Below are 13168 nucleotides of genomic sequence, written 5' to 3' on the forward strand. Positions count from 1 at the left end.
GGAGATACCAAGATGATGGAAACTCGTCCCTAAGTAGCCGAAACACCTTAGGAAACGGAAAAACCGCGAACTCAAAATCTCAAATGTCAAATGTCAAATGGTGGTAGCGGGAATGCGGTGGTGGTTTTTGCGGAAACTCAAAGGGATTGCGGAAATGCAATGATGGGTTTTGAGACGCAATGCAGAAGTCGAGGGTAATGTGGTGGATTATACACAGTGTGGGAGTTGAAAGCACGGACCCTAAGTAGCCGAAACACCTTAGGAGACACAACTCACAACACAAACAAAATTGGGTTAAGTTGGGTTGGCGGGAGTGTATGGTGGGCAAGCCTATGCAGAAGTTGTGGTGGTTGATGAAGAAGCAATCGTCCCTAAGTAGCCAAAACACCTTAGGAGACTCGAATCACTACTCAAGCAACCACATATGCAATGGGGATCAAAATTGGTTAGGTTGCGGAATGCTATGGTGGTTTTGCGGAAGTTATGGTGGAAGCCCTAGGCAAAGATGCCAAAGTTGTCAAAATTTGATGGAGTCAAAAGGGGATGGTAGTATTTTTGTGGAATGGGGGATGTCTAGAGCTTCAAAACGAGCTAAAGATCGTCAAAAACGGACTCCGGATGAATTAGTTATGCACAAAACGGTGAAACGGGGAAATCTGAAATCCCAGGGGTCGGACATCCGGGGCTCGGGCCGGATTTCCGGGACCTGATGTCCAGAACCGCGCGCGAAATTGCGCTCCAGGAGCCGGATGTCCGGGCCACGGGCCGGATGTCCGGGGGGCCAGATGTCCGGGCTACGGGCCGGATGTCCGGACTCCAAATCCGAGGATGAACTTGAGGAACTCGATTTTGGGGGCGGAAATTGATGATTTCGGGGGCAAAATTGGAGAGATTTCGTGAATGGAAAGTGGGGAAAATTGGGGGAAAGCTAGATCCACAAGTAACAAAGCAAATCCACGGATCAAATTCAACAAAACATCATCAAACCAACAAATCACAAAAAAATTTGGGGGCTATTTTTGGTGGGGAATTTTCGAATTTGGGACAAAATCAACAAAACTAGGCTAGAAAACACAACGGGGAGGCTCCGAAATCGTGATCAACGTGGCTCATGATACCAAGATGATGTAGGGTGGAACCCTAGATGGCCGATCTTTCACGAAAGGAGCGGATCCCTACAAAGAACGCGATGAACACAAGGGGAAACACGAGGGAAAACACGAGGGGAACATGAGAGAAATCACTCAACCAACAAGAATATATCACACATGCGCTAGATCGATGAACACAAAGGTGAGATACAAGATCCAAAGTCACTAAAGAACGATACAAAGGTAACCGGTTCTTCTCCATGAGGAGGTCTTGATGGGGGCCACCCAAGAGGGGGTCTTGAATCCAAGGTGATCTTCTCCGAAGAGGGGCCGCAGTCTCTCTCGAGGAGGAGATCCGTAATGGATGAGCAAAGCTCTATCTCTAAATGAGCTAATCCTTTGCTAACCCTAAACGTAGGTGGACGCGGAGTATATATAGTCTAAGGGGCGAAGGGGTACATGGGCTTTCGGCCCGGATACACTGCACGCAGGCAGGAGGGGGCCGGATATCCGGGCGACGGGCCGGATGTCCGGGGCTTCGCGATGGGCCGGATGTCCGGGGCTTCGCGATGGGCCGGATGTCTGGGCAGGGAGGCCGGATGTCCGGGCTAACGAGGTTCAGCTTCGGGACGTTCTGTGATGGGCGCCGGATTTCCGGGAGCTGGGCCGGATATCCGGTGGCTCGCGACGGGCCGGATGTCCGGGCCTGGAGGCCGGATGCCCGGGCTGACTTGGCCGACTCTGGTGCTCTCTGGATAGCCGATGCCGGATTTCCGGGGCAGGGGCCGGATGTCCGGGACATGTCCGGCTGCTGGGGCAGCTGGCTCTTCTTCCTTCTCCTTCCTTCGCTCCCGCGCACACTTGGCCTTGGTCCTTGGGCTCTCCATGGTCTCCCCGGGTGTACCTGAGTATGCACAAGGTCCGCGCTTGAAGTAGCATCCATGTCTTACATGCAGAAAGGGAAGATTCGGAAAGGAGCGAATTCACCTTAGGTCCAATGGTGTAGGCTCGAGTGTACATGGGGATGATCGCCGGATGCTCCGCATCATAAAGCTGTCAGGACCCCGATCCTAAGTCACACCAATCTAGCATGTAACACATCATATCACTTTGCGGCCTCACGCACGGTATTCCCACGGGTGCCACCTTACCTGGCCCGGGACCGTTTGCGCCTTTTGACTCACATATATGATAGTGTTGCTAGCATCCATATGACAAAGAACCCGGGCTGACATGACTAGTTGTAAACCCAAAGTGGCACTAACTTACAGGGACAGGCATACATGACCCAGCAACGAACGTGTCGGTCATCAGCGAGTGAATCCGGGCTGTAGCAGCTGGGCTAACAGGACTCCGGAGAATCCGGGCTATAGCAGGCTAACAGGACTCCTGTAGACACCGCGTGACATTTCCCCGAAGGGACAGACACAGGAACGAAGAAGGACACATGCCGGCCAGCCTAAGTGTTCCGGAGCAGTAGCAAGCTACCATGGCTCAGTGGAAGCACAAGGAGACATTTCCCGGTAAGAGAGGCTACCAAGGATAAACAACTAGGTTGTCAAATCCCACACATACCAAGCATTTCAAATCATACACACAATATGCTCGATATGTGCAAATACAACATGGCATCACAACAAAACACTACACCTCAAAGTATTTATTCATTAGGCTCCGAGGAGCCAAGTATTACAAACATGGGTCTGATGACCCAACATACAGAGCATACAAGCAACAAGCGGAAGCATAAACATGTCTGAGTACAGACAACTACAAATGAAAAAGGCCGAGAAGCCTGACTATCTACAAGACCCTCCCAAGGGCACAAGATCGTAGCTGAGGTAACAAGCTAAACGTCAAAGTCCACGCGGCACTACTAGTGAGACTGAAGTCTCTCTGCAAAAACATAAATAAAGGAAACGTGAGTACAAATGTACCCAGCAAGACTTACATCAGAACTAGCTACATATGCATCATTATCAACAAAGGGGGGTGGTGGAGTTTAACTGCAGCAAGCCAGCTTTGACTCGGTGGCTATCCTGAACTACGACTACAAGTAACTCTTTTGAGGTGGCGCACACGAGTCCACATATTCACCATATCAATACACCACTATGGATCCGCTCCCGTCTCCCTACGAGAACGCCATCCATAGCACTCACGCTTATCTTGCGCATTTTAGAATATCCACATTCACTTGTCTATGAACTGTACAGGCATCCCAGAAGTCCTTTACCGCGGACGCGGCTATTCGAATAGATGATGTTAACCCTGCAGGGGTGTACTTCTTCACACACGCTCTCACCACTTATCGCCGTTTACACGGCATGTACTCGGTAACCTTCAAGCGGAAGCCCAGCGAGGGTGTCGGCCACGACCTGACTAACCACACAAGTCCCTAGTCTAGGTTTATCGCCTATTCAGGTTCCATCCGCAGGGAGTCCGGCCGAGGTTTCCACATACGGCCCCGAAACAATGTGTGCAGGGTTCTCGAGGCACCAAACGGGCGTCCCGGTACACCGTGCCACGTGCCTACTACATCACAGCCTACCCCTTGGGTAAGCGCTGCGCACAGCCTCCAACATACTACAAACACCAGAAACTACTTGCAACTCCCGGACAGAGGACTGGGGCTGTTAATAAGTAGAGAGGGTCCATTGGTTTCGGGCCCAACGCGTGGTAGTAGCTGTTCATGGATCACAAACACAGAACTCAGTTCCTGAGGATGGTTTCAATGAGACAACCCACCATGTACTCCTACATGGCCGCTCACCACTACCTTTACCAAATCGTGTTCCCACACTTAGCTCACACACAGTAGGACATGTTCGTCACACTTCCAATTCATTCCCGATGAATCAGACCTGACTCAACTCTAAGCAGTAGCAGGCATGAGAAACAAGCATGAATGAGGAGGCACATCAGGGCTCAAACAACTCCTACTCATGCTAGTGGGTTTCATCTATTTACTATGGCAATGACAGGTCATGCACAGGAAAGGGATTCAACTACCACAGCATGTAATAGATGAATCGTTGTTGTCCTAATGCAGTAAAAGAGAGCAGGAGCGAGAGAGCGGGATTGAATCGGAATGAACATGGGGGTTTTGCTTGCCTGGCACTTCTGAAGATAGTATAGCTCTTCATCAGTGTCATCGAACTCATCGTCGAAACTACATCCACTGAGAGGGGACAAATACTGGCAAACACAGAAAGAACACAATCAGTGCAATGCAACAATATGATGCATGATCATGACATGGAAATATGCTGTGGTTTGAACTAATGCAACTAGCAACAATTTAAATGAAGTTGGTTTGAATCCAAGATTCAAATTCAAACTCCATATGTGAAATTCAAATGCCATTTAATTGATTTGACCTGATCAGCAGGTATAAGTTGATCAAATATGCATTAAAATAGTACAGATGGAAAGATTGGATTTTTCTGATCATTTTTCATATATAAATTATTTCATTCTGAGCTTCGGTTGAATTTCTATGATTTTTAGAAGTTTAGGACATTTTCTGAAATTTCCTGAATTAAATTAAATCCAGAAAATAGCTTATTGCGTCGGCATGAGATCAGTGTGACATCAGCAGGTCAACACGCCAGGTCCAGGTCAAACCTGACCAGTGGGTCCCACTCGTCAGTCTCATAGTGATGGCTAGGCTCACAGACATATGGGCTCGGTTAAGGGCCACGTCAGCACGGTCAATGCTGACGCATGGGTCCATTGATTTTATTAATTAACCTAATTATTTTGGTTAACCAGTAACCTAACAAAGTGAGTCCCACTGTCAGTGCCTAATGTTAAACCAATAGGTTTAGTTAGCCCCTAATCTAATGACGGCCACGTCGGCTAACCGATGATTAGCCGCCGGCGCTAAGCAGGGCACGGCGGAGGTCCTCGTCCGGCCATTTCCGGCGACGAGAGGTCGTGCGGATGGGTTCTGCGGGACCGGCGCGACGAAGCGCGTCAGACAGTGGCAATGGCGAGTGCTGGGTGGACGGAGTTGACGCCGGTGAGCTGGGCTGCAGCTGCCGGAGCACGGTGGCGTGCGGGTTTGGCGCTACGGGGCGCGGTAGACTGAGCTGAGGGGCTCTACGGCCTCCTGGCGTCACCGGGCGCAAGGTGACGCGCGTGGTTGCGAGCTGCGGTGGCTCTGGCCACGACGGTGAGGATCCACGGCGGCACGACCGCTCGGGTCCGGTGGTTAGCGTGGCTACGGTGCGCGAACGACGAAACGGAGAGGGGGGAACGATGGCAGGGCTCACAGAGGTTCCGGCGGAGGCGTTAGCAAGCTCAGGGGTGGTCCGACGCGGGCGGAACGGCGACGGCGATCTCGGGCGGCTGGTGATGAAGAAGGCGGCGGTGACGGATCCACGGGGCGTTCGGCGCCTCGTAGCTTGACGGAGAGGGAGCAGGCGACGTGGCGGAGCTCACAAGCATGGCGGGCGGTAGAGGGGACGGCGGGGAGCGCGTGGGCAGCGAACGGCGGCGACGGCGACGTTCGATTTCGGGGGAGAGAGCGGAAGAGGCGGGGATGAGCACGGGGGAGAGGTGAGAGGGGCCGGGGTGTTGCGTGGCGACGTCCAGGGCGTCCAGGCGTCGAGGAAGAGGGGCAGGCAGGCAGGCAGGAGGTGGCGCAACGCGTGCGTGCGCGTGGCGACCACACACCCCTAGCCTCTTGGCGAGAGGTTGGGTTGACTGGCGTGGCCAGTCGGCTGGGCCGGCTTGCTGGGCCAGAGCAGATGGGCTGCCAGGTAAGTGGCCCAGGTAAGCTTCCTCTCTCTCTCTCATTTCATCTGTTTTGCATTTTCTGTAATTTGTTTTGATTTAGTTTTAGACACTAAATCATTTTTGTTGCTTCTGATAATTATTGTAGGGACTAGTTCGATTATTCCAAAGCCCTTCACCAAATATCAGAATTATTGGAGATATATTAATTAATTAACAAATATATATCCAATGCAAATAGTTATTTATTTAATTCAAAGGCCCAAAATAAATATCTCTGAGATTCCAAAAATATTGTTTTGAGTTTTACATCTTGCCAATATTTTCAGAGACTAAGAGGAACATTTTCTTGGACTTCTTTGAAAAGATTTAATGTTGATTATTTCTGAAGTAATTTCTGAGGGTTTCAACTCACCTCAATTCAACTTTCATAAATTTAAACATGATGCATGATGCTCTCAAAAGCAACTGATATAATTATTTACAGACAAGTATTCTAGGGCTGTGACATCCTCAGGGGCGGCCTCCCTAGGCTGGCTCCCGAGGAGCAGAGATATCTATGCAAGGGTGATGCGGAGCATCCCATGGTCATCTCCATGTACACTATCATAGCAGCTCGAGTCCCAAGTGGACCTACCGGAATTAAGGTGAACCCGCTCTTCTTCGAGAATATCATGAATATCCATTGGACTTGCTTGCTACCTCACCAAAGTGCTCTATGTGTCCTTAGATACGAAGACCGACGACCACAAGCTAGTGAGGAACACCCCAAATGATGAGGACATCAATACCATTGTTACACCCACAACCCCTGCTACTATACATACTAGACCGATTACTAGAGCTCGCGCACGCCAATTAAATTACCAGGTACTTTCGTTTCTTGGTAATGATTCTAATGTTCATTAGAATATGATGCTTCCTAAATTGGATACATTTGTTTTGCTTACAAATGAAGGGACTAGCTTGGAGAAGGATGAACATTGGAGCAAGAACAAGCATGGAGTTGATGGCATACGCAAGGGAGACAAGAACAGAGTTTCAAGTGATGATTTCAGGACTTTGAAGCCACCATAATGAGTGCATGAAGCCTTGGACGAAATATACAAGATGCCACTTCATAATTTTCGTCCAGAGGCTATTCTAGGTGCTGCGTCACCTTATTTTGGGCCAGGCCCATGTAATTTTGAAATACTTCAATATAGGTTGTTTTTAGAGTCCGTATGTGTGGGGAAACAAGAGTTAGGGTGGGTTTCGGACCCCTCCTCCAAGGGACACGGAAATCCCCCCCCCCTCTTCCTCCATATATACAGCCCCTAGGGCATCGTTTAGACTTTGGGTTTTGTTTAGATTAAAAGTTCGCCATAGCCGCAATTTCGCGTACTTCGTTTGTGTTCAATGACCAGACAAAGGCATCACAGAACCCCACCTTGATCAATAAAGCTTTCCTCTTATATTCGCAATATCCAGATTGCAATCTTAGTTTCTTGCTTGTTCTTCGTTTGCCTGCAGGAAACAGACCTTCGTGGTCAGGTTGATCATGCTCCATCGTGGTCAATAACCTCTCGGAGTTAGTTTAGCGATTGCTAAGGCGCGACGTCCTCGCACGTTCGTAGTCGGATTGTCAAAGTCGACTTCCTCCAAAACGATAGCCACCATCTCATCGAAAGACGGGACACCTTTGCCTCTATCAAGTGGTATTAGATTTCCAGGTTGCTCGGTGAGATTTTACAGTTTTTAGTAGTTTAGATCGAGTCTGTTCTTCATACCTATAGTCCATGAAAAAGCCAAAAAAAATATTAGGGTTATATCATCTTATCCGAACCAATCTGAGCCGTTGCATAATCTTTTTTGTATTTGCTTTGTTGAATTTGCGGTTGCATCGTCGTGTCAAGTTGCTGGTCCTAGCGTCTAGTACTTTAGAGTTTCGAGTTCTGTTCACAAGTTGTCACGCCTCCGCCGCACCATCATCATCACCGCTGCCATATACCACGATCGTCAACACCGCTGCCATATACCACCATCGTCATCGCCGCTACCATATACCACATATCCACCGCCATCATGCCAATCCGAGTCCACCTCCATCACAGATTCGCCACCAGTCCGTGTTCCATTGCCCTGGAAATATCCGCCACCAGTCCGAGTTTCCACCAGATTCATCTCCGCCACCAGTCCTAGTCCGAGTCCAGTAATTATTGCTTTGTTCTCGATTTCCAGATCACGCGATACTCTGAGTCGTGACAGAGTAGGACTCCCCAACTTCCGAGCCATCCGCAGAAGAAAAATAGTTCCAGTTCCAAAAAAAACTAAGCCTGGAAAATTCTGGCTAGGCAGTTTTTAGGACATTTGTAGACTTTTTCGAAGAAAAAAATTGTTGCGGAGCAAAAAAAAGCGGAAAAAAGTGCAAAAAAAAGTGAAAAAAGAAAAAAAAATCAGAGAGTGCTCCTCCCTTGTTTACGTGCAGCGCTGTGATTTTGTTAGTGTTCTAGGCTCGTGTCTCTAGTACGGTCTAGCCTAGGACCAGCACAGTACCGTCGTTGAGCGTTTATTCAACTTTGCATCTCTGAATTGATTATTGTTTACCCGTTTTGCTACCATATTATAAGCCTTCCCAGCTCCACATACATCTACATCGTGCGTTTGACTCTCCTTGGTAATCGCTCTATCCAAGCTTTGAGAGTTTTGACTACATCGGTTGCTGATCACCGCCTGCTGCTGGCTAAGAACTGGTAAGAATTTGAGATTTTCTTGACGGATTTGTGACACCCACCACCACCACCACTTGTTAGTAGTCGATAGGATCATATTTTTGTGTGTTTCTATTGCTGCTAACCATGCCAGGATCACAAGCCGACGAGATTGACTGGGAGAACTTAACAAACAAGGAGCTTCATCATAAGTTTCAGCAAATGATGACTCAATAGGTGCAAGATGTGCTGAACAATTTTGAAGAGGCCATGGAGAAGATCACTGACCTTGAGAAGACGTTCGACACAAAGCTCGATAACAGATTTAATGAACTGCTTGCGCGTCTTCCACCACCGGCTACACCTGCCGCCCCTTTGCACCAACAACAACAACGACGACTACCTCCATGTCGGGAAACAGCCCTCCGCCGAGCGAGTCGTGTCCCTGTTCAGCATGGCCAAACTGTTGGTGCTGCTATTGATACTTCTGTGGCTCCTGCTGCTGATGTGGAGGAGGATGATTATGCGGGAGATTGCGAGGATGAGGTTGATCAAAATGAGAACTACGTGCAACCACTAGGTCGTCCACATGCAAATAATGGCAATGTTAGGGCTCCCCCTCAGGTACGAGATCATGACCATCTCCCTAAACTGAAATTGAATATTCCACCATTTCAGGGTAGATATGTTCCTGATATATATCTTACTTGGGAGTTAGAAACTGAACAACGATTTACATGTTTACAATATCCTGAGGAGAGACGCGTTCCTGCTGCTGTTTGTGCTTTCACTAGCTTTGCATGTGTTTGGTGGTCTGAACATTGTAGATTATATCCTGTTCCAACTACTTGGGCTGCTTTGAAAACTGCTATGCGTACTCGCTGGGTTCCACCATATTATCAACGTGAATTACTTCAAAAATTGCAGCGCTTAAGACAAGGAAAAAATTCTGTAGAAGAATATTATCAGGAATTACAAACTGGCTTGATTAGATGTGGTATTGTTGAGGAGAATGAAGCTATGCTTGCACGTTTTATGGGTGGATTAAATAGAGAGATTCAGACCATTCTAGAGTATAAGGATTATAATAATATCACTCGTTTATTCCATCTTGCTTGTAAAGCTGAACGTGAAGTGCAGGATCGACAGGCATTGGCGCGAACTAACTTTTCTGCAGGTCGACCTTCATCATGGACACCACGTGCATCATCTTCTTCCACTGCACCATTACCTCCTTCAGGTGCCACCTCCAACCGTGATACAAGAAAGCAGGCACAACCACCACTATCTGCCAAGAGCACACCTGCCGGGCCTGCACAGAGCTCTTCTTCTTCCATGGCGTCAATAGGGCACACAAGTGATATTAGTTGTCGTCGTTGTAAGGGAAGAGGACATTTTGCAAGAGAATGCAAATCTCAGCGTGTGATGATTGCTACTGAGGATGGTGGGTATGAGTCTGCTAGTGACTATGATGAGGAGACTTTGGCTCTTATTACACATGAAGAACACGGTGGAGATGATTCTGATCATGAGACACAATACATGGCTGCTGAACATGCTGACAGGTATAAATGTTTAGTTGCTCAACGTGTTTTGAGTATGCAGGTTACACAAGTTGAGCAAAATTAGAGGCGTAATTTGTTCCATACAAAGGGAGTTGTGAAGGAACGTTCTATTCGCGTCATCATAGATGGAGGGAGCTGCAACAACTTGGCTAGCATGGAGATGGTGGAGAAGCTATCTCTCACCACAAGACCACATCCACATCCTTACTACATCCAATGGTTCAACAACAGCGGCAAGGTTAAGGTAACACGTACTGTTCGGGTGCATTTTAGTATCTCTACATATGCTGATTATGTTGATTGTGATGAGGTACCTATGCAAGCATGTTCCTTATTACTTGGTAGACCATGGCAATTTGATAAAAATTCTGTACACCATGGTAGAAACAATCAGTATACTCTTGTTCATAAGGATACAAATATTACTTTGCTTCATATGACTCCTGATTCCATTTTGAAAGATGATATTCATAGAGCTAATAAAGCAAAACAGGAGAAAAATAAGAGTGAAAATCAGATTGTGGCAAAAGAATTTGAGCAACAAATGAAGCCTAATAATAAACCATCTAGTGTTGCTTCTGAAGTTAAATTGAAAAGTGCATGTTTACTTGCCACCAATCTGATATTGATGAGCTAGTTTGTAGCAAATCTGTTTGCTATGCTTTTGTGTGCAAAGAGGCATTATTTTCATTCGAGGACGTGCCTTCCTCTTTGCCCCCTGCAGTCACTAACATTTTGCAGGAGTTCGCTGACGTCTTCCCACAAGACGTGCCACCGGGATTACCACCTATTCGAGGGATTGAGCATCAAATTGACTTAATTCCCGGTGCATCGCTACCCAACCGTGCACCATACCGTACCAATCCAGAGGAGACGAAGGAGATTACGCGTCAAGTACAGGAGCTGCTCGACAAAGGTTATATACATGAATCTCTTAGTCCTTGTGCTGTTCCTATTATACTAGTGCCTAAAAAGGATGGTACGTCGTGTATGTGTGTTGATTGTAGAGGCATTAATAATATTACTATTCGTTATCGTCATCCTATTCCTACGCTAGATAATATGCTTGATGAATTGAGTGGCTCTACAATATTCGCCAAAGTTGATTTGCGTAGTGGATACCATCAAATTCGTATGAAATTGGGAGATGAATGGAAAACAACATTTAAAACTAAGTTTGGTTTATATGAGTGGTTAGTCATGCCTTTTGGGTTAACTAATGCACCTAGTACTTTCATGAGACTAATGAACGAAGTTTTACGTGCTTTCATTGGACGATTTCTGGTAGTCTATTTTGATGATATACTGATTTATAGCAAATCTTTGGAAGAACATTTGGAACATTTACATGCTATTTTTATTGCTCTACGTGATGCACGTTTGTTTGGTAACCTTGGGAAGTGCACCTTTTGCACCGACCGAGTATCTTTTCTTGGCTATGTTGTTACTCCACAGGGAATTGAAGTTGATAAAGCCAAGATTGAAGCTATTGAGAGTTGGCCGCAGCCCAAAACGGTCACACAAGTGCGGAGGTTTCTTGTACTCGCTGGTTTCTATAGGCGTTTTGTGAGAGAATTTAGCACCATTGCTGCACCTCTCAACGAGCTTACAAAGAAGGGTGTGCCTTTTGTTTGGGGTACAGCACAGGAAGAAGCCTTCACGGTATTGAAAGATAAGTTGACACATGCTCCTTTACTCCAACTTCCTGATTTTAATAAGACTTTTGAGCTTGAATGTGATGCTAGTGGAATTGGATTAGGAGGTGTGTTATTACAAGATGGCAAACCTGTTGCATACTTTTCTAAAAAAATGAGTGGGCCTAGTCTGAACTATTCTACTTATGATAAAGAATTATATGCTCTTGTTCGGACTTGAGAAACACGGCAACATTATTTATGGCCCAAAGAATTTGTTATACATTCTGATCATGAATCTTTGAAACACATTAAAAGTCAAGCAAAACTGAACCGTAGACATGCTAAATGGGTTGAATTCATTGAGACTTTCCCTTATGTCATTAAACACAAGAAGGGTAAAGAAAATGTTATTGCTGATGCATTGTCTCGTCGTTATACTATGCTTTCACAACTTGTGATAGAGGCGTGGGTGTCCCGATCTTTCGATGAGATGATAACTATCGATATGGTGGAGACGACTTTGACGATCCGACTACAAACGTGCACGACGTTGCGCCTTAGCAATCGCCAAACCAACTCCGAGAGGTTATTGACCACGCCGCAGCACAATCAACCTGACCAGGAAGGTCTATTCCTGCAAGCAATAGAAGAACAAGCAAGAATATGATAATGCAATCTGAATATTGTGAATATAGCTTTCCTCCACCTTCCCCTACCTTCCATCCTTCGATTTTGACCCCAATTTCGAGATTTCCCACGGATCCGGAGTAGTTCGTCCGCTCACAGAGCACCCCGTGCACACGGGCCATCGGACCCCGTGCACACAGGCCAGACAGACCCCGTGCGCACGACCCTCCAGTGCGCTTCGGCCGCTGTCACTTCGACCTCCCACCCTCCCATACCACCCCCATACCCCCAACTAAACCCCAGCAACGAGATCCATCCATTTGGAGCCCAGATCGGGAAGAAATCCGCCAAACCCGCGTGTCCCAGGTGACCCCGTGCCCTCGGTGTGTGTACCGTGCACACGGCACCCCGTGCCCACGGGCCCTAGACCCCGTGCGCATGGCCCCCCATACAGCAGCCGCATGCACTTCACCGTTTCGGCCATAACTTCCACACCCGGAGTCCTATTCTCACGTTCTTTAGCTCGTTGAGTACCTATTCACATCCCCCATCCACCTAGATAGGCTCCAACACCATTTGACTCCATCAAAACTTTGACATTTTGGCATCTCTGCCTAGGCCCTCCACCATATCATCCGCCAAACCACCATAGCTTTCTGCAACCTAACCCGTTTTGCACCATTTAGAATTTGTGGTTGTTTGAGTGGTGACTTGAGTCTCCTAAGGTGTTTCGGCTACTTAGGGACGGTTTCTTCTTCATCAACCACCACCACCACTTCCGCATTGCCATCCCCGCTACCGCCATTTGACATTTTCCT

The sequence above is a fragment of the Aegilops tauschii genome, chromosome 7 (assembly GCF_002575655.3).
Source record: "Aegilops tauschii subsp. strangulata cultivar AL8/78 chromosome 7, Aet v6.0, whole genome shotgun sequence".
NCBI classification, from domain to species: domain Eukaryota; kingdom Viridiplantae; phylum Streptophyta; class Magnoliopsida; order Poales; family Poaceae; genus Aegilops; species Aegilops tauschii.